General features: G+C 27.7%; 1 protein-coding gene across 1 annotated transcript in view; it reads left to right on the top strand.

The window, feature by feature from the left end:
* The window catches only part of LOC142326720 (uncharacterized), a 420625-nt gene that overhangs the window by 29216 nt on the left and 368474 nt on the right, over positions 1-22935 (top strand). The window lies entirely within an intron of this gene.

Below are 22935 nucleotides of genomic sequence, written 5' to 3'. Positions count from 1 at the left end.
CTGACGAAATGGAAGATGTCGCAGAGAGTAGTGGTTACGAAACCGTGTAAGCCGATCCACGATATAGCTTCATACAGGCCGATAAACCTGTTACCTCTTTTATCGAAGGTATTTGAAAGGGTACTTCTTCTGAGGCTATTACCGATTTTGTAGGAAGGGCGTGTTATTCCTGACCATCAATTCGGCTTTAGATGTGGTCACTCAACAATCAAACAATTACACAAGGTTGTCAACGTTATCAGCAATTGCCTAGAAGAGAGGATGTATTCGGTTTTTTTTTAATGTCCAGCAGGCCTTTGATAAAGTCTAGCTTCATGGCTAAGTCTAGAAATTGAAAAGGAGCCTTCCTCAATCGTATTACTTGATCCTACATTGCTAACTGGACGGATGTTTTTACCAGCTGAAATACAATCAACAATTCTCTGAATTTTTTGATACTGGGTCGTGTGTTCCTCAGCTCAGTTCTGGAGCCGGGTTTATACCCGATGACCACTGCAAACCTCCTGACTCAAGGTGATATCACATTTGCATTACATAACATGTAAATCCTGGTTATGGATGCTCACCCTACCATAGATTTTACTGAAATCTAGACTGCATTGAATCTAATTAACGAGTTGATAGGTAAATGGAGAATGAAGGTTAATCCGGTTATCTACGCATGTAACGTTTGCGATGAGGAGAGGTAACTCCCCGCTAGTGGCGTTTTTATCTCGCATGGTAACAGCTAGTGATAACTAGGATTTAATCTGGTTTTCTGTATGACGTGAAGGAATCATGTCAGGGTTGAAAAGGACCCAGTTCAGCATTAAGTTCACGGAGATGTACTGGTTGCTAGACAGGTGGTTTCAACTGTCATTTGTAACAAGCGATTACTCTATACCTTACTTACTCGGTCTTGAAACCGATTTGCACCTATGGAATTCAACTGTGGCGTATGACAAGCGAGAGTAACATCGAAGTCGTATAGCGATTCCAGAACAAACTATTAAGAAAAATATAAGCGCTGTGCTTTGAAAAAAATAATAGAAATACACGGTTATTTCGGATTGCCAACCGTTCGAGATCCAGCGATTCAGTACAAGATACAAAATTTGACTGAAAAAAGATGTGAATTGGCTCGCGGTTTACCTCCTGGATAACAGCGAGGACGTTAGGCACCTAAAGCGACTGCATGTATAGCTCTCCGATATTTGAGCTACCTAGGGTGTTGTGCATCGTAAAAATTCTTCATTTTGTTTGTTACTTTAACTTTTGTTTGTTTAGCTATTTTTTTGTGTGATTGAGAAGACTTTTTTTTGCATCTCATGTTCTGAATTTTGGACTTTGTTTGATCAGTGTTCTTTGTGTTTGTGTTTTTCTTTGTTATATATTTATATTTACATTTAATTAAATCCTTTATCTTTTGATGATTTTCTAGTAATAGAGATATGCTTCTATTTCTGTTATTTTTAAACAATTTGTACATTTTTATTTTTTATTTTATTTAAATAACCATTTAGCAAAATCTTATATATTAGTATGAATTTTTTTTATAAAATAAAATAAAAATTACAAGGTAATTACGTAAAGCGTTGAATTATATTTCTATTTAAAATTATTAATTTACTGTTTTCAGGAATAGTTTTCATAGTCTGTTATATTTGTTTTATTTCTAGAACTTAAACAAATTTAAAGCAATTAATTTCATTGGTTAATTTGATGTGATTATTATATTTTTGTTATTACATAGAGTTTTATATCATTTTTTACAAAATAATGGTAAATTTTTTATCATTTTTATTTCATTATGCTATATGACTTGTACCGTTTCATTACTGTATGGATGAAGAGTGACCGATGACTGCGGAAACTGCTCCGCTCGTGTCTCGAGTAACGGGTCACGCGCCGAACAAAATGTCAATTTTCTAGTAATTTCTGAGGGTCTCTGTTGTGGGGTCCGGCGCGCATGCCTGGACGACGTCCGTAGCCAATCGTTTTATAAAGGACTGCGCGGTTGACGACAACCCACTAGCAACAACGACGTATAGCCACTATATATCTTCTCTCATTATATATATATATATATATCAAGATTTTATGTACCATAACAATCCATACTTCACTGAATATCAGTTGTATTATATCCAACAAACTCATCTTTTGTGATGTATTTTATATACCATATTTAATAACAATACAGTTACATAAAATTAGAAAAAAAGAATAAAGTTTATATAAATTTTATGAAAGTAATAAAATTCAATATTAGTTAAATACTAATGAAACAGACAGTGTTTTTAAATTAATTACAATAATAGTAATAAATTGATTTATTATAATTTATTTATAAATACATATATACTATTTTCTAATACAAAAATTGAATAGCAATATAACTTTAACTAAGTTAATATCTTTAACCCCTTTAATTCTCTCATTAACCCTTACAGCCATGTACTGTTAATAATTTTTCATCATTAACATTTTAATGTAAATAGCTTTACCTCAATACATCAATCATCCACCGATTATGTATATTTGAAAGTAGAGAAGGAACTGATCAATCTAATAACTCGTAATCTCTAACCATGTAAATTATTTCAGTGCTTTTATATATATATATATATATATAAAACTTATCCCATGGAATGATTATTATCATCCCTATGTATGAGCTGAAATATGTAAAATATTTCACTGTTTATTTGATGTAATCTTGTGATATGGTTTAAAGTAGCAATTTAATTGAAAATATCATTAAGATCAGATTTTTAAAATTTAAATTTCACACATATTTCATATATGTAAAATAAGTTAAATTTATGTATCTACGTATTATACGTTTCATTTATATATTTAATATCCATTTTTAACCGCCACTTTATTTTTTACTATTTAAATGAATGTTAGATTTTTTATTTTATTTTCCTTATTATACTGCTTTTTAGTAAAAAAAATATCTAATGACGGGTGTTTTTCTTAAATAGAAACTTATTTACGTGATATAATGTACATTTATATTTCATTAGACTAAAACTTGGTGTTAAATATGAAACTTAGCGTAATAAAATTTATCTCTTAATAATTACTGGTATGTTTCGGCTACAACATGTTACTATTTATACATCTTAAGAATAAATAACAATCATATTTATTTTAAAGAAATGTTATAACTACAACAAAATTACGAAATAAAAGTGAAATAAATCTGATTTTTTACAAGCTTTTCTTTAATTTACAATTGTTCAAGCGTGTTCTTAAATCTTGTGACCTTAATTAAACTAACTTCCCGGCGTAATTCAGCGGTGAAATTCTACACAGCGCGATGTAACTCGGGTAATCTTACAATATTCCATTGTTAATTTCATATAATTTATATGCAGAATATTACAAATAAGTTGTCAGCGATACAAGTGGAACATCTTTAGGAAGAAGGGAGCTGAATCGATAAAATTTAGCTATTGATCCGATTGATTTTGACTGTCGATTCAATGCGGATCGATCAGGTGGCTGATGAAGCGGATTTTAATTAATAAACTAGTGTAAACTGCCTTCTAAAATTTATGTACGCTAATCATCTGATTCTGTTATAGATAACTGTTATCATCTATAATAATGTAAACTGATTCTCCATGTTAAAATATAGAATAAAACTGCATATCAATATTTTTGTTTGCTAAAAGATGAAAAGTAAAATCGTAATTGTCAATTTAAATAGGTATTCAATTAAAAAAAACAATAGTGGTAAAATTAACACTTTACGAAGAAATTTTTTCAAATATGATTTCAAACAACTCAGTTCTGTGGAGGAAATAAATAATATTTTATTATTTTTAATTTTTGTAAGTATGCTTTTATTCAATAAAAATAATAATAAAATTCGTACTTTTTTACTTTCTTGTACGAAGTAAAGGAAGTATTGTGATCGCGGAAAATTTCTGCTTTCAGATTTCAACGGAAATATCCATTTTGGCCCGCCCTGAATCCATTTGAATGGTTTCGGCGTGACGTCTGTACGTATGTATCTCGCGTAACTGAAAAAACAATTAGCCGTAGAATGTTGAAATTTTGAATTTAGAACCGTTGTAACATCTAGTTGTGCATCTCCCCTTTTGATTACAATCGACTGGACCAAAAATGTCCAAAAAACTTAAATTTAAAAATAATATCTGGATTTTTGATTTTTTCTTAACTGCAATAATCAGCCTTCATTGAATGATTTTTATCATAAATGGTACTTATTTTCAATGGTTTTAATTAATAAAAATTTAAATAAAATTTTAATTAATAAAATAATTGGATCATACAAGGGAAAGGCATATCGGTTCGAATCAACTTCATCTTGGTTTCTTAACTTTTTTTTCATTTAAATATACTGATTTATTAATAATGATTAATCTCTGATTGTAAAGAAATTTTTTTAATCTTTTTTAAATATTTCTTTTTTTACATTTTATTAAATTTAAATATATTGATTTATTAATAATTAATTCTCTTTTTTTTATTTCTAAAAAAAAAAAGTTTATATGTAATTTAATAGGCGTACAAGGAATTCATATGGTGTTCACATCAGATTTTTGTTTTCAAAAAAATTACATTTAAAAAATGTTCTATTTTTGCATCATCGATGTCATTTGGGATGTGACCCAATGTCATTTGGGTTGTGAGAAGCCCAGCCCAAGCTGGGCTGGTCTTCCACCCAGCTTCGATATGATTTCCAACCTGTGTCGTTATTATGCAGTACTGAGGATTCCTTCTTTATTATCATCGTGCTAACGGTCAGTAGAACTGGCTAATGATTGGATGAGGAATCAGAGTTATTCACAACATAAAAAATAAAAATTCCCGAGACGACATAAAAATGTAATAAGTCAAACACCTTCGTTACATCTGTAGACCAGTATGTAGGCCGCAGTCCAGAAATTACAATCAGCCACAGTTTGTCAATATTATCCTTCAATCCAATACTATCCTCGAGTCGTTATGAGCCGAAATATCAGAGTACATGCTTTGCGTTCTAGTCACCCCGCACAATAAAACGGGGACCCAAAGTAGCTAACAATTCTGAAAACAAGCATTCTCTGATCGCATGATAAGAAGGACAATAATGTGAGAGAAAAGAGGAAACAGTTAAATATCATGCTTAAATAGTTGAACTGGTTATAAGGAAGAAGGTCGGTGTTACGTTAAATAACAAACTGTTGTTGTATAAACGTTTTTAAAGACAATATTGATCTACCGGATATAACTTTGGGGTAAGACAAGCAATAGCAGTATCAACATCATTCAAAGGTTCTAGAAAAGGGTGCTGAGGAAAATGTCGGAGGCGCCATGATTTGCGAAGAACAAGGAGATCCACGATTACCTAGGGATGTCATCTATTAGCGAAGAAATTCACCGGCTAAGATAAAAGTATGTACTTAGCTTAACGCGCACGAAATACATCTGGCTGTTAATCTTTTAGATAATAGTGAACTTGTGAGACGACTGATGAGGCTGCATGTATTAGATCTAAAGGCTGCTGTACGTTTAATATTATCCTTTTCTCACTAAAATGTTTTGATAATATTTACGAATTATTTTAATTTAGTAAGATGAATTCTTTTGTTTAAAAGTTTATAAAATAATGTTTTCTTAGGCAAATAATTATTTTAATGTTAGGATTGTAATATTTCAAAATCATTTATTAATTCTGACAAGTGATTGATGCCAAATATATATATATATTACTACTAAAAATTTTGAAAAGTCATGTAACTTGTCATATTAACTTAATTGAATATATATATATATATATACACATCGATTTTTAAAACCTTTTCATTTTCAGTAAAGTTTTCTTGTTATTTGATTACAATATTTGAGGTAATAATTATCCTGAATTCAAGATGTGAATCCATAAATTATATAAAACTCCAAATTATATAAAAATCCATATTATTATAAAACAAAAGTATTTATGATACCGGTATTATTTGCTGGCTATACAAAAAGTAATAAATAATGTTTAATATTTAATAGCTAAAACGAATGTATAACCTATATCTTGTTCCTTTTAAGTTATCTCATATTTATTTTCAGTTGTTCTTCACCTGCTTTTATCTCTATTTTATTTTTATCATATAAGTTTGAGTTTTTTGAAAAATAACAAAGGTTTAAAAATATAATACGACGTAAGTTTTTAAAAAGAATTTTTATCACATTGAATTTAATTTTTTTTTATTAAATATTTGAATTCTAATAAATTTTATTAATTTAACAGACAAAAAAGTGTCTTTCTTTAAAATATAAAAATACAATTCTTTAAGACAAAAAAGTTTTCAACTACTTTATAAATATGATTTTCAGGAGTATGATAATTTTTTTATTTTTTTAGAAAACTATATCTACGAATACTATTGTGTTTTATAAGTACATTTATTTAATAACTTAATCATCCAATATTTATTTATTAACAAAATGAATAATTTTAAATTAAAAATAAATATTATAAGTTTTTATTACTTACTTATAACTGACGATATTTATGAAATAATTACAAGCTTTAATGTTTTATTAGTATTACTTAAATAAAAAATTCAAAGATGTGAATACAAATAATGTATATAGGTATATCGTATAACCCCCTATGGAGTAAAGCGGCATAATAATATGGTAACACAATATATCCATCCTCAATTCGCTGCACGGTCATCATTGAACAAAGAAGCGGTCGCTCTAAACTTGTCGCCTATCATCTCATTTTGTTGTATAAAAACGCTGCAAGGTGTGCTCTTCTTAGCTTCTTGGTCCAACTAAATTTACTTCTATGTAAATAGCTTCTATATACACAATAGGAAATTCAGAGGTATACAATTACATATTATACTGCAGTCCAGTAACTTATTTTAGTTCAGTGTTTATTTTAGACTTTCTTTTAAAAATGGGTTTTTATATCATATTTAGCAGAAATTATGAAGTTTAGATAATTAATTATTTTATTATTTTCATTTATTTATCTCTAATATTACTATTTTATTTTATTTTTTTTACTCTAGAATTAGATGCTTATTTTTACGGAACACATATGTAATTATTTATTCTGAGTATTAAAAAAAAAACAAAATGTTCTGGAGTAACCTTGCACATGACACGTTTTTGTCAGGGATATAACAGATTAAATTTTTAATATTTAATTAACTTTGAAATATTTTGATGTAATTTCGAAATAAATGTACTTTTTTAATTTCACCTTTTTAATAAAATTAATTAGTAACGTAGCATCAACCTAACGTTTTAAAAATAATGATGCATAAAATCTTACGGAAGTTACTGATTACTGAACCTAAAATCTTGATATCTAGATTGATAATGTATATCGATGAGATAAAGGTGTGTAAAAAATTTTATGACAAACTTTTACGTAGTAATTTAAATTGTACTGTGTAGTCATGTAAAAATTTAAACGGTAATATCAAATTCAGATGTGAACGCAATTTTTCAGTTCACAAAATTTAACAGATTATAGAAGTGGAATAGTAATCATACTCTGATAATTTGTGTTGTCCAAACTTTTAACAAGTTAATAGTGTAATTGTTTTTGGGTGCGTATCTTACCTTGAACCAAAATAAACAGGTTAATATATCATACTTACTAAAAATTTAAATATATTGTTTGCTTCAATAAAATACTTCATTCCAAATATATATCATCGATACAAATGAAAAATAAAATGCTTCCGTAGACAGATAAATCTCAACGTAATAATTTTCCTTTCATATCAGCTTTTAAGTAGAATGTGGGGTAGTTTAGTTGCAGGTTCGATTATAATTAACCTCTGTCTTAGCGTAAAAAAAGACATTAGAATAACGTTTAGTCTTAAAAGTCTTAGTTTAAAAGTTCTAGACTTAAAGTTTAGTTTAATTCAACTTAATGCTTTAGTTTGGCGCACTCATGCGTTAATATTTTCCTATTATAATAAAATTTCAATTATTTTTCAAACAATTGTTTTTATTACTTCCTTAATGCTTTGAAAAAAATAAGTAAAAATTCATTTTTCCCATTACAATGTGTAATCTTTATTTAGTATAATGCTTTAGTTTGGCGCAATCATGCGTTAATATATTCTTAATTATGATAAAATTTCAATTAGTTTTCAAACAACGTTTTTTATTATTTCCTTAATCCTTTGAAAAAACAATCAAAAATAATTTTTTTCTCATTAATATTTGTAATCTTATTTATTTTATCAATGTGCATTTAACCTGTAACTGCAAATCCGAGAATTGAGTTTAAAAACATCAATGAATAAAGATCAGAGAAAATGTCGTGAAGAAGGTTTGCGCCATCATTTGAGTTTTACATTATTTTATAACGCAGCTTACCATCTAAGGATTTAAAATTAGAATACTGTTGTAACATTCTTATCTATTTTAAAGCATTTTTAATCGAAACATATTTAGATAAAAGGGGTGAAACGGGGTGAAATAAGGGTAATAATAATTTTAATACAACTGAACCAAATAGGATCATAGTTTTTACAAAAAAATTCTGATTTTTAACCAAAAATAATAATTACATACTTTTGTAAGATAACATCTATTACAGAATAGTTTTTTTTTGAAAAGAATGATAATTTTGTTTATTTTTCAATTATAAAAAAAAATCCGTTTTGTAAGTAATTAAGTTTATATTTTAGTATTACTTTAGCTTAATTTAGTATTGCTATATCTCCATCTATCTGTTGTTTTTTGGTGAAAATAGTGTTAGGTAAAGTTTTGTGAATATAATCTCTAAGATTAAAAAGAATAAATAAATAAATAAAATATATATATCTGTACCTATAAAGAAACTTGTCCTGACTGATTCATCAACGCCCAGCAAAAACTTTTTTTTGGTCTTCAGTCATTTGACTGGTTTGATGCAGCTCTCCAAGATTCCCTATCTAGTGCTAGTCGTTTCATTTCAGTATACCCTCTACATCCTGCATCCCTAACAATTTGTTTTACATATTCCAAATGTGGCCTGCCGTCACAATTTTTCCCTTCTACCTGTCCTTCCAATATTAAAGCGACTATTCCAGGATGCCTTAGTATGTGGCCTATAAGTCTGTCTCTTCTTTTAACTATATTTTTCCAAATGCTTCTTTCTTCATCTATTTGCCGCAATACCTCTTCATTTGTCACTTTATCCACCCATCTGATTTTTAACATTCTCCTATAGCACCACATTTCAAAAGCTTCTAATCTTTTCTTCTCAGATACCTTGATCGTCCAAGTTTCACTTCCATATAAAGCGACACTCCAAACATACACTTTCAAAAATCTTTTCCTGACATTTAAATTAATTTTTGATGTAAACAAATTATATTTCTTACTGAAATATAATGTTTACATGTTCTTACGGTATAAATACACATAACAGGATTTTTTGAAATTCTTAGTGTAAAGGGTTAAAATGGAGTAAAAATGAAATTTACTATTTTTTTAATTTCTCCTAAACAAATGAATATATAAACTTGATTTTTTGTGTGTGTAATTTTCATTTAAATACTAAAAAATCAGTTCCTTAATTTTTCGAAATTGAATAATGATGGCAATATTTCTCAATTTCAGACTATAAAAAACGAGATATTCACTAAATTTGGGCTTGCAAATACTCTTCAGATAAATATCTAAATACCATTTTCGATTTTAAGGGGTTTAAATTATGACCTTTTAAGGGGTGAGACGATGTACAGCACAGCGGCTCAACCAACCTACAAAGTATCTATATGCAGTAGGTGCATGTGCGACGCGACTGGCTGGCCTCCGATTACTTAACTAAAAAATTAAATAATTTAAAAATATAAAAAAAACATGAGAAACGAAGTATAGCCTCAATGGTGTTTGTCATGTAACGCTCTAAGAACCGGATAAAATACACTTTTATCCGTTCTTTTACGGGTAAACAATTATATTTTTAAGACGGAGGCCGACTGTTTTCAAACACATTCTTAGATCACTCAGAGTTTTGGGTAATGCACTGACTAAATTGTTCTCTGAAGAATTTACAATACACTGAAATTTTTTATAAATTGAACAGACTTTAATTTATATTTATCATTATTATTTTTACAAACATGAGTTTAATTAACGCAGCAGGCTCCAAGGGACAAAGCCCTCTGGCTAGACGGGAAGGGCAAACGTAGCGAGCCATGACCAGCTAAATATCCCCTGACCGCGACGGGAAACAAGTAACCATACAGTGCGGACGAAGCCACGACGGGGATGGAATTCTAGTATACACATATATATATATATATATATATATATATATATATATATATATATATAATGTAGTAGGTGATTCATTTTCAGCAAAAACTACTGAAGATTAAGTAATGAAAATTTATATGCATGTTCTTCCAACGGTTTAAGTGTGTACAATGAAAGAAGTTTTAGAAATTCCGAGTTTAAAGAGATAAAATGGAGTAAGATTAAATTTTATTATTTTTTTAATCTTTTCGGTAACAAATTATATATCAACTTGATTTTTGATGACCGTAATCTTCAATCTTCATGTGAATGTCTAACCAATTTCTAATTTTTTTTTTATATTTGAACTTGAAAGGGGTAAGAAAAGGTCGAGCAATTATTGCAAATTTCCTTCATATCCGGCTGTACTAAAAGAGAGATATTCACTCGATTCGGTCTTCAGATAAATGTCTGAACCTTTTTCGAGGTTTTTGGATTTTAATACTTTAAGGGGTAAAAACACAATTTTTTTTATTGTTTTATGCTACTGATATTGAATCAATCTTTATGAGATTTGTTAACATTGTGATGATAATTTACATTTGTATTTCTGATTAAGTATTTCGCCAGCGCAGCCGCGACGGAAAATTTTATAACCAATTAGTTGGTTCTTTACTGACCAATCTGTTGCTTTGAAGAAATTACAACACACTGATAGTTATTATCACAACAATAAGTTTAATGAAAACAGTGGGGACCAGTCGGGAAGGGTGAGCGAATCGAGCCCTGGCCATCAAAACAGCCCCTGACCGCGACGGGAAAAGCAAGTAACCACATAGCGTGAGTGAAACTGCGAAGGTGACACACGTACATACATATATGCGTATACATATATATATATATATATATGTATATGTATAAAAGTCATATATATATATATATATATATGACTTTTTAATAACCTGCTCTTAATTTACAGTTAAATGTAATATAATTAACAAAGTAATGGTCTGACCTGAATATATTGGTACTGAAACAGATGGAAACATAGTGAAAGGTACATATTTTACAGATTTATATAAGTTAACATTTTTCTAACATTTCTTTTATACCTTTATTCGTAAAATTACTTTCCCGTATCGAATTTAATTTAATAAATTATCAGTTAACTTGGTTACCACTGTTTAAACAATTAAACCTACTTACGTTTACCTTTTCTTTTTTTATATTTAATAAAATTTTCCATTCAGTTAAATTAACCTGCATGCATGTAATTCATTATAAGAAGATTTTATTGTTAAAATTATTTTTTAATGTTAAAAAAGTAGCCTATTTAATCATTAATCAATTATAGGGGCTTTTTTTAAAGTATTGTTTTATAAAATAAGCAAACCTGGTATTTTTAGCAAATTAAAAAAAAAGATGTTAAAAGTAACCATTGCAAACTCAGAATTTTTTAATTGCCGTAAAGTAGGGCGTAACAATTATAATGATAAAAAGAACAGATTCAAAACAGGATGAAAGCAAATAAATATACAATTTTTTTTTAACTTTTCTTTTTATTTAAAGGGATTTTATGAAAAAAAATTTAATAAAAAAATTTATATTTTTTATGTATGTTACAGTTCAAATGGTTTTGTTACTCGCTTTTCTTTCTCACAATGTTTTTTTTCATGTTTGTCCTCAAATCTTGCATCCTTAATTTAACATTCTTCCTGATATTGCCTATTAATGAAATTTTGCACAGTTACTAAGGCCGGGTGAAAATAGAATATTCTACCATTACCTTTGCAAACATCCCCCTGGGGGGATGTTTGCACCCCGTATTTTAAAATTAAGAGTGGGGTGTAAAAAATAGCAAAATCTGCAAAACGGCTATGCGGGGTTTTGGAGTCGTAGATGACAAATCCGATAGCCGTTTGACATAAAAAAAATGACAAAACTTAGTACGGAAGTTTTTGTGGTTTCGAATTTGTCAACATTTCGACATCACTCATATATATATATATATATACATGTTTACATGTTTTTATCTATAATGGTCGACCAATTGAAATAGAACTTTCATTGAAACCTTTGAAAGTGAATCAACGTTAATAAATAGAACTTGACTAAGAACTTGACTAATAACTTATTTCAAAAGGATTTAAGCGGCTCTTAAGACCATCTTCAACGACCAGTAAATAGAATGGTTTTTAAAAGATTTATTTTTACATCTAAATTGATGGAATAGCAACAAATCAACGACTTGAGTTTCTGAATGTCAGATAATTAATCTTTAAAATTTTATTAAACGTAGTGGAAACAAAGGGAAGTTAAATCTATTTTATAATTTTAATTTAGTTTAAAACTTATACATTTTTGAAAAGTTAAATCAAGCCAAACTTTAAAACTGAAAGTTTTTTAAGCATGATTAAATACTATAAAAATGAACTTTCGTTTTACAGAAGCTCAGGTTGGTAAAATATCACTTGTTACTTGTCCATTGATTCTAAACGTAAAAAATTCCTTTTAAAAAGTTCTTTTTACCTTTACTACATTTTTAGTTTTTGTTTTATTAGTATAAATGATATTTCTTATTATTCTATTTTTATTTATTAATAGATTGATCTATTTTTCAATAAATCTTATGCAATTTCTATTCCTTTATGTCTTACTTATTGTCAACCTACTGCTTGATCAGAATCTTAGATTATCTGTTTTATTTAACTTGATTTTGTTCTTTACTTTCAGATTATTTTTTTTAATTTTATGAGCTTATCCATTACAGGATTTACTAACACAGGGTGTAAACCATAAGTATGGTAGTTTTGAAGTGAACTACTGCCTATAGATCCTTTTTCTTCGATTTCTTTTTAAATCTTTTCTTTTTCTTTTGAAATGTTATAAATCAATGTAATATTCAAAATTCTTCAACAAACTACATGTCATTATATTTTATTTGTTCACTTTTAAATTTTCCTGGCCTCAATATTTTTATGGTAAACAACTATATTGGTAACCTCTGTAACATTAAAAGTATTTTTAAGTATTCCTTTTTTACTTTTAAATCAACTTTAGGTGTTTGACATAATAGACGTTAACTTTTCTGCTTAAAGATGAAAAACTTTTCTTGCTAATTTAATTTTATTTACTACATGAAATCATATCATATAAATTGTCAGTTTCAATTTTATTTTAGAATAGTTTAATTTTTAACGCTTGGTAGATTAACTTTCTAATAACTACAAAAATTTTAATATTCTTTCTTGATCTTAGATATATATATATATTCCAATCTGATTTATGATTATTATAAAATGCAACGCAACACGAAATAAAAAAATATATGTATCTTAAATATTTTTTGTATTTTTGTATTTTCACGGAATGTCTGCTTCAATGATGAAGTTGTGTAGTGAACCATTTCATTAGATCATAACCATCTCACTACGTGGGTTTTTTCTTTTCTTTGTTAAGTTATTGTTTCGAATAGAATTTTTAACTCGTGAACACAGCAAAATTTCATTCTATAATAACAATAATATCACCTTCGTATTTTTATTATTTTTCTTTTTTAGCTTATATTAGATAAATGTTTCTAAAAAATAAAACTGATTTACTATTGTTCGGATCGATAAAGAATTTTCTAGAGAAAATATAATTTTAATTTTAAAAATATTTAAATTTTCTTCATTAAATATTTTAATATTATACCTTTAAAAAAGGAGCTTTGTAACCATTTTAACTTTAATTGGAATAAATAGCTTCACAAAAGTAAGTTAAACTAAACTTTATTAAATAATTTGAGATGGTCGTTAAATCCTAAAGTAAATTTGAAAAATAATACACAGAAATAAGAAATAATACACTTTTTAAAGTAAGAATATTTAGTCCACTTTTTAAAGTCGACAGCAAATAAAAAAAAATAACTGCAACTTACTAATCTTAAAGTCCGTCGAAGAAAAGTTGAAAGAAGAATTGAACTGTATTACTAGTATTATTTTTTTGTTCTTTTTTTTAAATTTTTTGTTGTTTAGTTTTACTTTTAGTATGGATAAGTTTTTAAAAAATCTGCCCTCTACGTGAAAAAAAAAAACGTAAAATGTGAGAAATCTACTTACTGATAAGAATAAAAATTAAGTTAAAAATTAAGTGAATACTATTTGTGCAAAATCATTTGTAAAATTGATTTAATATTTTTGTGAATATATACTATTTAAAATTATGGTTCAGTTAAATTCGAATATATATATATATGTGTGTGTGTGTGTGTTTTCCCAGCCCGCCGGGCTGGTTTACTTTTGTAGCAAATCAGGTATTTAACAGATGATTTTCGAAGTCGAATTTTCTGAGGTTCATATCCTAGTAAACGTTAGATGCTTTTGTACGGATTTGAATACTAGACAGAGGATACCGGTATACTTTGGTAGTTGGGGTTCAATTAACTACACGTTTCAAGAATGGTTGATCTGAGTCTGTCTCATTGTGGGGGGGGGGGGGTTGTTGCTTATTGTTCTCTAATTGAACAGATTGCAACGTATACGTAAGGAAAATATTTTTTCCTCGATAATTACGTTTAAAATGAAAGAAAGATAGTTAGTTTATTAAATAAATAAGATAAAAAATAATTACTTAACTTAAAAATGTGCATTCACTTACATTCTTCAGGTACTTACTACCTGTGAAGTAATGTATTAAAAGTAAAATTATAGTTTATTTTCCTGCACGTACCCTTATTTATTTTGAGAAAAAAATTATGGAGTTGCCATTATATGTATCATTACTTGAATTAATAATCTATGAAATTTTTTTTAAACTTCCTTTTGATATTTTAAGTTTGAGGTATACTAGACTACCTGCATTTATTACATTTGCATTGTAATTTTTTTGTTTTCTATACAAATTTTTTTAGTGATATTCTACGGTCAATTTTCAAATTAAAAATGTTTTTTATATTTCTTTAAAAGAATTTATTAGTTTAAAAATAATATAAAAATCGTGTGGTGTCCCTTTAAACTAGTTTCTGTAGCATAGAATAAATTTAATATACCACTTATAATTTATTAATTTAAAATAAATAAGTATTCAATTTATTTGTTGATTAAAAGATAAAAGACAAGTTCATGGTCGACTGGATATTTAAAAAGATCTGAAGATATATAAATAACTTATGTAATTAAACAAAAAAAAAAAAAAAAAAAAATAACGAATTCGTTTACTCCTATTTGTATAACTTCGAATCCTTTTTTACAATAGTATTTCTTACTTTTATTAAAATTAATTTTTATTGGTTCGTTTTACTCTCGATTATTTTTTTAATGAAATTCAATAACTAAATGGGCATTTCGATCGTTAAACAATTATCAGTAGATATTAAAGTATTTATTTAGAATAAGGATAAATACAAAATTAAATTTTTATATGGAAAACTAATTCATAAATGAAAATAAATGTATATTTAATGAACATAAAAAAATTATACCTTTACTTATAAAAAAAAGCTGACAACGCAGTTGTAGGACTTTCCCGTCACGCGGGAAAGCCGCGTACCGGGAAAGTCCTACAACTGTAAATTGTTTCTGATGCAAGACTTACACATACATACGCACAATATAATTAAAAATATTTATCACCTATTTAAATTAATATTTTTTCATTGATTTAATTCAACGATTCTAATTAAAGCGCGCGCACATATCGTATTTAATTAGCGTATCTGTCTAAAAACTAATGTTTTTAGACAGTGCCAAAAACTTATATAACAAAATATTTCACTTGAACGATCGGAAGACTGGTGTAGCCGCGAGGCTTAACGCACCAGGCACCGAGTCAACCGGACGATCGAGTTCGAGACTCGCCAGACCGAATTAATTTTTTTACACTTTAGATATTATTCATTTATTTAATTCTACCGCTCATCTGTGACGTCACAACATATCAGTAGTTTAGGCCATTTTTTGGGTTCGGTTGCGATTTGGCTAATGTTTTTTTTGTTTGCAAATATTGTTATTTTTTAATTGTTAAAAAATTTGCTTAAGAAAAATGCGACCTTAATTAGGCGAAATCTCGAGATACTGAGGGTGACTTTGTTTTACAACATTACCCCCTTAGACTTTTATGTTGAAAATTTAATGGCATCAATGCCTCATACATAGAAGAATCTGACCAAATTTGGTCAAAATTGGTCCAGTAGTTCTTGAGATATAAGGTGATTTAAAGGCAAACACCGAATACACGTACATTGACATCTTGAAAATTTCCATCCGGTTTTTTGGGTTAGGAGTTAAAACGTCTGGATTCGTTGAAAACTGCATATTCCCAAACTGGACCGATTACAATACTTTCCCGACTAGAGCTAAGGTTCTGCTATAGCGCTATCCAAATGGGAAAGTAATAACAAAAAAATTAGTTAAAGGTCTAATCTATATCGCTAATCTACATCTCTGAACAGGCTGTGTCTTAACTCTCTATTTATCTCTTAACACTCAAGTTAAGTGATACAATTAATGTTATTTTCTAATTCTTTCAGCTTGTATTATCCATAGTCATGTTGTAGTTTTTTGTTTTTTTTAATATACGTAAAATCTTTTCCAGTACTACGTAAATGTTATTTTTCAATTTTAATTCATTTTTCTAATTATTTTTGTTATTTGCTGTACATCTATTGATAATTTCTGTTTAACAATTAAACTTTCTATTTATTTTTCAATTTTATACAAGTTTCTTGTCGTTTCTCGTGGTTATTTTATTTCTATAACGTTTTAACGGCTGTTTTTTTCCTGTTACCTAAAAATAATATTAACGGCATAAGATCTTTGGTATTTCCAATTGATAAGTTTGAAAGATATTATTAGGTAAGTGAAACAAAATACATATACATATATAAATGAATAAAAAATTTAACGATGTATTATTAAGTTTAAAAATTGTTAAAAAACTGATGGGAAAACTTGTTTAACAAGTTTTTTTATTCAGAATTATTACCGTAAACCCTTTATTGTAATTTGGATTTCCCGTATTTTTTATTTTCTATATTTCCTTTATAAATACATTAAGGAAAATTTTTTGCATATATTAATTATGTTTTACGTAAGAATAATTCTATATTGACACAGTATTTTTATCATAAATGAGATCATATATCTTAAATGAAGGATTTTCTGATTTCCTCATTTAATCGGGGAAAATGCGTTTAATAAATTTTTTCACAAAAAGTCCTATGTAAAATATAATTATCATGTTCGCTGTAATTTCTATTTAAGCGTCGGTTTATAATTCTAAACTGAGTTTAATTATGTTTACAATTCCTACTATCACTAACTAAATAAATGCACATAATTACTGGTAATAAAGTCCAAGATTTCAAAAACGGCCTAATATTATCATAATTATATATATTTACATGCTTTTGATAATAACATCCAAATAATTTAAATTAAGTTTTGCCAACATGGCACCGTTGGTATAATATAATTTAATTTAAATAAAATATTAAAATCAGCATATTAAGAGAATTAACTACTCATAATTCTCTCAAACGTTTTCGGCTATTCCGCCATCTTCAGAAATGATCTTATAATAATTAAAATTAAAATATATAAAATTCACAAAATAAAATTGTTCGAATCATTCAAATTGATCGTCATAATTTCAATTTACAGATTTTAACTGTAATGGTCTTCTATCTGTTATTTTATGTTGTGAATTTTATATATTTTTATATATTAATTTTAAATTTTTATAAGATCAGTCATCCTGAAGATGACGGAATAGCCGAAAACGTTTGAGAGAATTAACTAATCTATTGGTAAGCTAATCTAAATATTATATTTAAATTAAACATCCAAATAGCACGAAAACATTGCCACTTTTATTATTGCGTAGTTTGAAAATATTAAATTGAGAACAATTAAGATAATTGTTAAAATTTTACACTCCAAAATGTATTTATATGGTTGGCGTAATATTTAAAAATAAAGGTAGGATAATTTTATACACTGTAATGTATTTAGCCAAACAGTCTAAGTATATATAAAAATTTTGTATAAATTAACCACTGCAGCTTTTATTCGTTTGTGAAATTGTGAAATATTTTTAAAACTGGTTTTCTGTGACAATAATATTTAATTCCTTAATTCGGCCCGATAACAAGGTCAAGTACCGTTTTATGTTAAATTAAAAAAGAAAAAAAAACATATCAACCCACATACCACACGCACGCGTTATTCAGGCATATTAAACACGAACCACACTCACACATTCTCAAGTACAGTAATATATAAAAATCTAAAAGGATATTTTTGTGACAGTTTTAGTCCTGTAGTTCGGCAGTCGTTCAGCATTTTGTGACAAAGAAAAAAAAATAGAGCACAATTAGGTTTCTAATTTTATCTGATTTAAAACAAAATTACGATAATAAAAAAATAAAACCAGTCGAAGGGTATTTTGAGAGAAAGGCTAGGCCAAGCTAATTGGAGACGACTAAGTAATTGGCGTTTTTGCCCTCCTGCCTGTTACATTATTATAAAAGCAGCAGATCTGTGTCCGCTGGAATTCAGCCTACATCAGGTCCGGCAAACTGCTGTGCTTCACAGTTCCTACTCTCTTCTCCCTCATTATCTTTTCATTCTCCTTCACTTTCTTTCTTTTTTTAATATATATTTTCTGCTTTCTTCTCTCATTGCTTGATATCTTTAAATATATACTATAAAGATATTTAATTTATATGTAGCTTTGCCTTTTAAATTGCCGATCAATTGTAACTAAATTATAATATTTTATTCAAACTTATAGGAGTGTGATACGGTATTGCCACTTATTATTATGCCTGACCGGAATTCAAACCCGGCACCTCCGGATGAAAGTCCAAGATCTACCCCTCTATCACAGAGATCAGCATTTATTTTTCCATATCCTTTTTAATTATGCTATTACAAAGTGATAAATAAAATAAAAAGTATGGTGAAAAAGATATTTGATGTAAAGATTTTTCCATGTGCATTGTGAACCGCACAAATCAGCATGCAAGCATGCTGATTTCATTGTTTCACATGACTAAAATAGTTTTTTCCTTTATTTCAATCTTGTAAACAAAACAATGCATTAAAAGCAAACGACTCGGAAGATGCCAAGCAATTAAATGAACGATTAATCATCAATTTATTGATGATTATTCAATGAATAATAGAGCATGAATAGCGGGAATGATATTCCCGATTTTACTTAATTTTTATCTTCATACTAATAGGTTAATTTTACTGCTACGCTAATTAATCAATAAAACAAAATTATTTCATTATTAAAATACTAATTTTATTTTCTTAAAATAATTTTTTACTTCATTTCTTTTTTAAGATTAAATTTTACGAAACTATTTTGTGTTGGTATATGCACACATTAATATATTTATGACTTTCTGGATGACCTAAGCAATGATATATAACAATCATCTATTTTTATTACTTCCTTATACGAAGTAAAGAAAGTTCTGTGACCGCCAAAAATTTAAGTTTTGAGATTTCAACGGAAATATCCATTTTTACAATCCCTGAATCCAATTTGAATAGTTTCAGAGTGACGTCTGTACGTACGTATGTAACTCTCATAACTCAAAAATAATTATCCGTAGGATGTTGAAATTTTGGATTTAGGACTGTTGTAACATCTAGTTGTGCACCTTCCCTTTCGATTGCAATCGACTTAACCCAGAATGTCTAAAAAAGCCCAAAATCTTTTTATTTTTTTTTAATAATTTTATTTATGTTGCATCAAAAACTAAAGTTATTAGCAACTTATTAGTGTAATGAAACGGCAACGGTGAACATGTAGTCTTGAAAAAACTCAGGCCGACCATTTCTGAGACATGCAGGTAATTGAAACCCAACAACCAAAGAACACCGGTATCCACAATCTAATATTAAAATCCAGATAAAAGCAATTACCTTTATTAGGACTTGAACCTGAGAACTTCAACTTCGAAATAAACTGATTTACGATGACGAGTTAACAAATAGACCAACACGGTGGGTATTTAATATAAAAAATCTGATGTGGACACCACATCATTAGTATGCCTATTAAATTGCACATAAAAATTTGTAAAAGTAAATAAAATTTTATTTCGCAAATAACTTCTGATTTCTTTCCATATTTTTTTTTTATTGTTATTATTGAATTATTATTTATTATAAAGTTTTTTACAATCAGAGGTTAATAATTATTAATAAATCAATATATTAAAATTATAAAAAAAAGGGAATGAAGATCGATTCGAATCGATGTATCTTCCCCTTGTAAGATCCAAATAATTCATTAATTAAAAGTTTATTTGGCTACAACTCTAGAACCAATGAAAATAAGTACCACTTATGATATATCGTTGAAAAGTTCTCAATCAGGGCTTATTATTGTATTTAACAAAAAATCTAAAATCCAAATTTGGTTAGATTTTGAGCTTTTCTGGACACTTTTGGTCCAGTCGATTGCATTCAAAAGGGGAGATCCCTAGATATTACATCAGACGTCACGCCGAAACTAGTCAAAATGGACTCAGGAATGGTCAAAATGAATATTTCTGTTGAAATCTGAAACCGAAATTTTTTGCGATACATTACTTCCTTTAGTTCGTACAAGAAAGTAAAAATATAATCTCTCCTTTAATATTTTAACTTTTTCTTTATATATTTTTCTCTGTTTCAAACTTTAATGTCCCAAAAACGTAATTAATGATTTTATTAAAATTGTATTAAATTTATTTTTGAGTATGATACCAAATAATTTCTTATTTTAGCACTTGCAATAGTTTTTTAAATGTTTGAAAAAAATATTTTTTTCGTTTATAATAATTTCTATTATTGGCAGTGATCAAGAAATATTAATTGAAGAAACGTTCTCCTTATGAAACTTCAAATTTTAAACTAAATAAATTCATGTAAATTAATTATCAAAATTTTACGAAAAAATACTTTTTTCTTTAATTTCAAATTTCTGAAATCAGCGCCATTTTTTTTGTTTTTTTTTTTGTTTGTCATTAGTTTGTAGTTTTTTTAATTTGATCCTGAATTCAAAAAGTAAAATTTTAAAAAGTATTTAAAATTTTGGACTATTTCCTCACTCTTAATGCCTTTTTTGAAGTCGGTTTTATATTTTTAAATAAGTTTATTTTATATTACACTTTTCTGGCTTATTTTTATTTTAAATATGGGTAGGGCTACAAAAAATACCACTAATTTAAAAACAACCGTAGCCAAGAAACTGAATAAAACTGCATTTAAAATATACATAAATATTTTATATCAACATCAAGAGATTGTCGCAACAATGATACATTATCGCAACATCAAGAGATTGCTACTGAGCGTAAGAAATTATTGAATTGTAATTTTTATATGCTTTTTCATATTTTTTTTTTATTTTAGTCTTCTGAATTTAATCTTTACGAATTTCTCGTAAAACTACCTTGAATATCAAAGTGGGATCTGTAGGTATCATTTAAACCTTAAATGTCAGTGGTTATCAACGATTCTGGCAAAAATATATATATATATATATATATATTCTTACAACGTAACCTTTCGTTCAAAACCTTTTTTTCACTTAAAGTATGTTAAAAACCATATGACCAACAGGAAAACTTCATATATACAAGAAAATAAATAACGGAAATCGGTAAATTTTTTAAAGAGTAAGACTTGAACATGCATTAAAAAAAATATACATAGTTTAATTAAGAACTTTCTTCTGTGAATTCGATTATAAAATAACTCCTGCACTATTTTATACATAAGCTTAATGAAATGAGAAATACCCCAAGTGAGAATATTCTAATTTAGGTTCATTTGAAAGTTCTTTTACATGACTGATTTTAAATTTTCGAAAGGTTCTATTTTGATAATCCTGAGAAGTCACGTGCACTTGTCAGCCTAATATATTGGCAATTAATTGAAAGATCATAATAAAACTAAACCTTTTACAACTAAATTAGTTTTTAAAACGTAAACCCTATTTACACTATTTATTGCTTAAAATATAATTGGTTGTTTATTTATAAATAGATTAATATTTACTGACAGTTAAAATGAATTACTTATATAAAAACTAGTATTAAAGAACAATAAAGTAGAAAAATATGGAATACTTTTCTAAGTAACAATATTTCTTTCCATGAGTTCAGTAAATCTGTCAGGGAAAGTGCACATATACCATATAAGAAACAATACTCGATACTAGAACTGCATTTTACTTCCGGTCAGTTTCTTATTGTAGTAACACCAATAAACATAATAATAATAATAATAATACGAGTAATGATGATGCTGAGTTTATACGGTATGTGGACAGATCACAACTGCCTTGTATAGAACACAAGTAAACTTATACGTTACTAGTGTATGAATGAGGATTAAATGCTCTACTGACCGACACATCGCAAAAGAATACTTACACGCTTTTAACTCTATTCATCAATATAAAGTTAACTAAGTTGTAAACCGGCTTTACTTTTTTCCTCATATTTTTTTTCTCTTTTTAAACAAGAAAAGAGAAATGTAACTCTTAAAGATTATACTACAAGGAAAGAAAGTAATATCTTATATTCTTAGAAACTGTTATAGAAATAAAAAATAAATTAAATACATATCACCTGAATTTCGGTTAGCTTTAATAACTAACTGAAGAAAACAATATGAAATCACCTCAATTCTCAATTTTTTTAGAAACTTTGGAATGGGTTAATTATTAATTTTAGGACTAACTATA

The sequence above is a fragment of the Lycorma delicatula genome, chromosome 6, assembly GCF_047948215.1.
Source record: "Lycorma delicatula isolate Av1 chromosome 6, ASM4794821v1, whole genome shotgun sequence".
Classification (NCBI taxonomy): Eukaryota; Metazoa; Arthropoda; class Insecta; order Hemiptera; family Fulgoridae; genus Lycorma; species Lycorma delicatula.
This window is presented reverse-complemented; position numbering and strand designations above follow the sequence as displayed.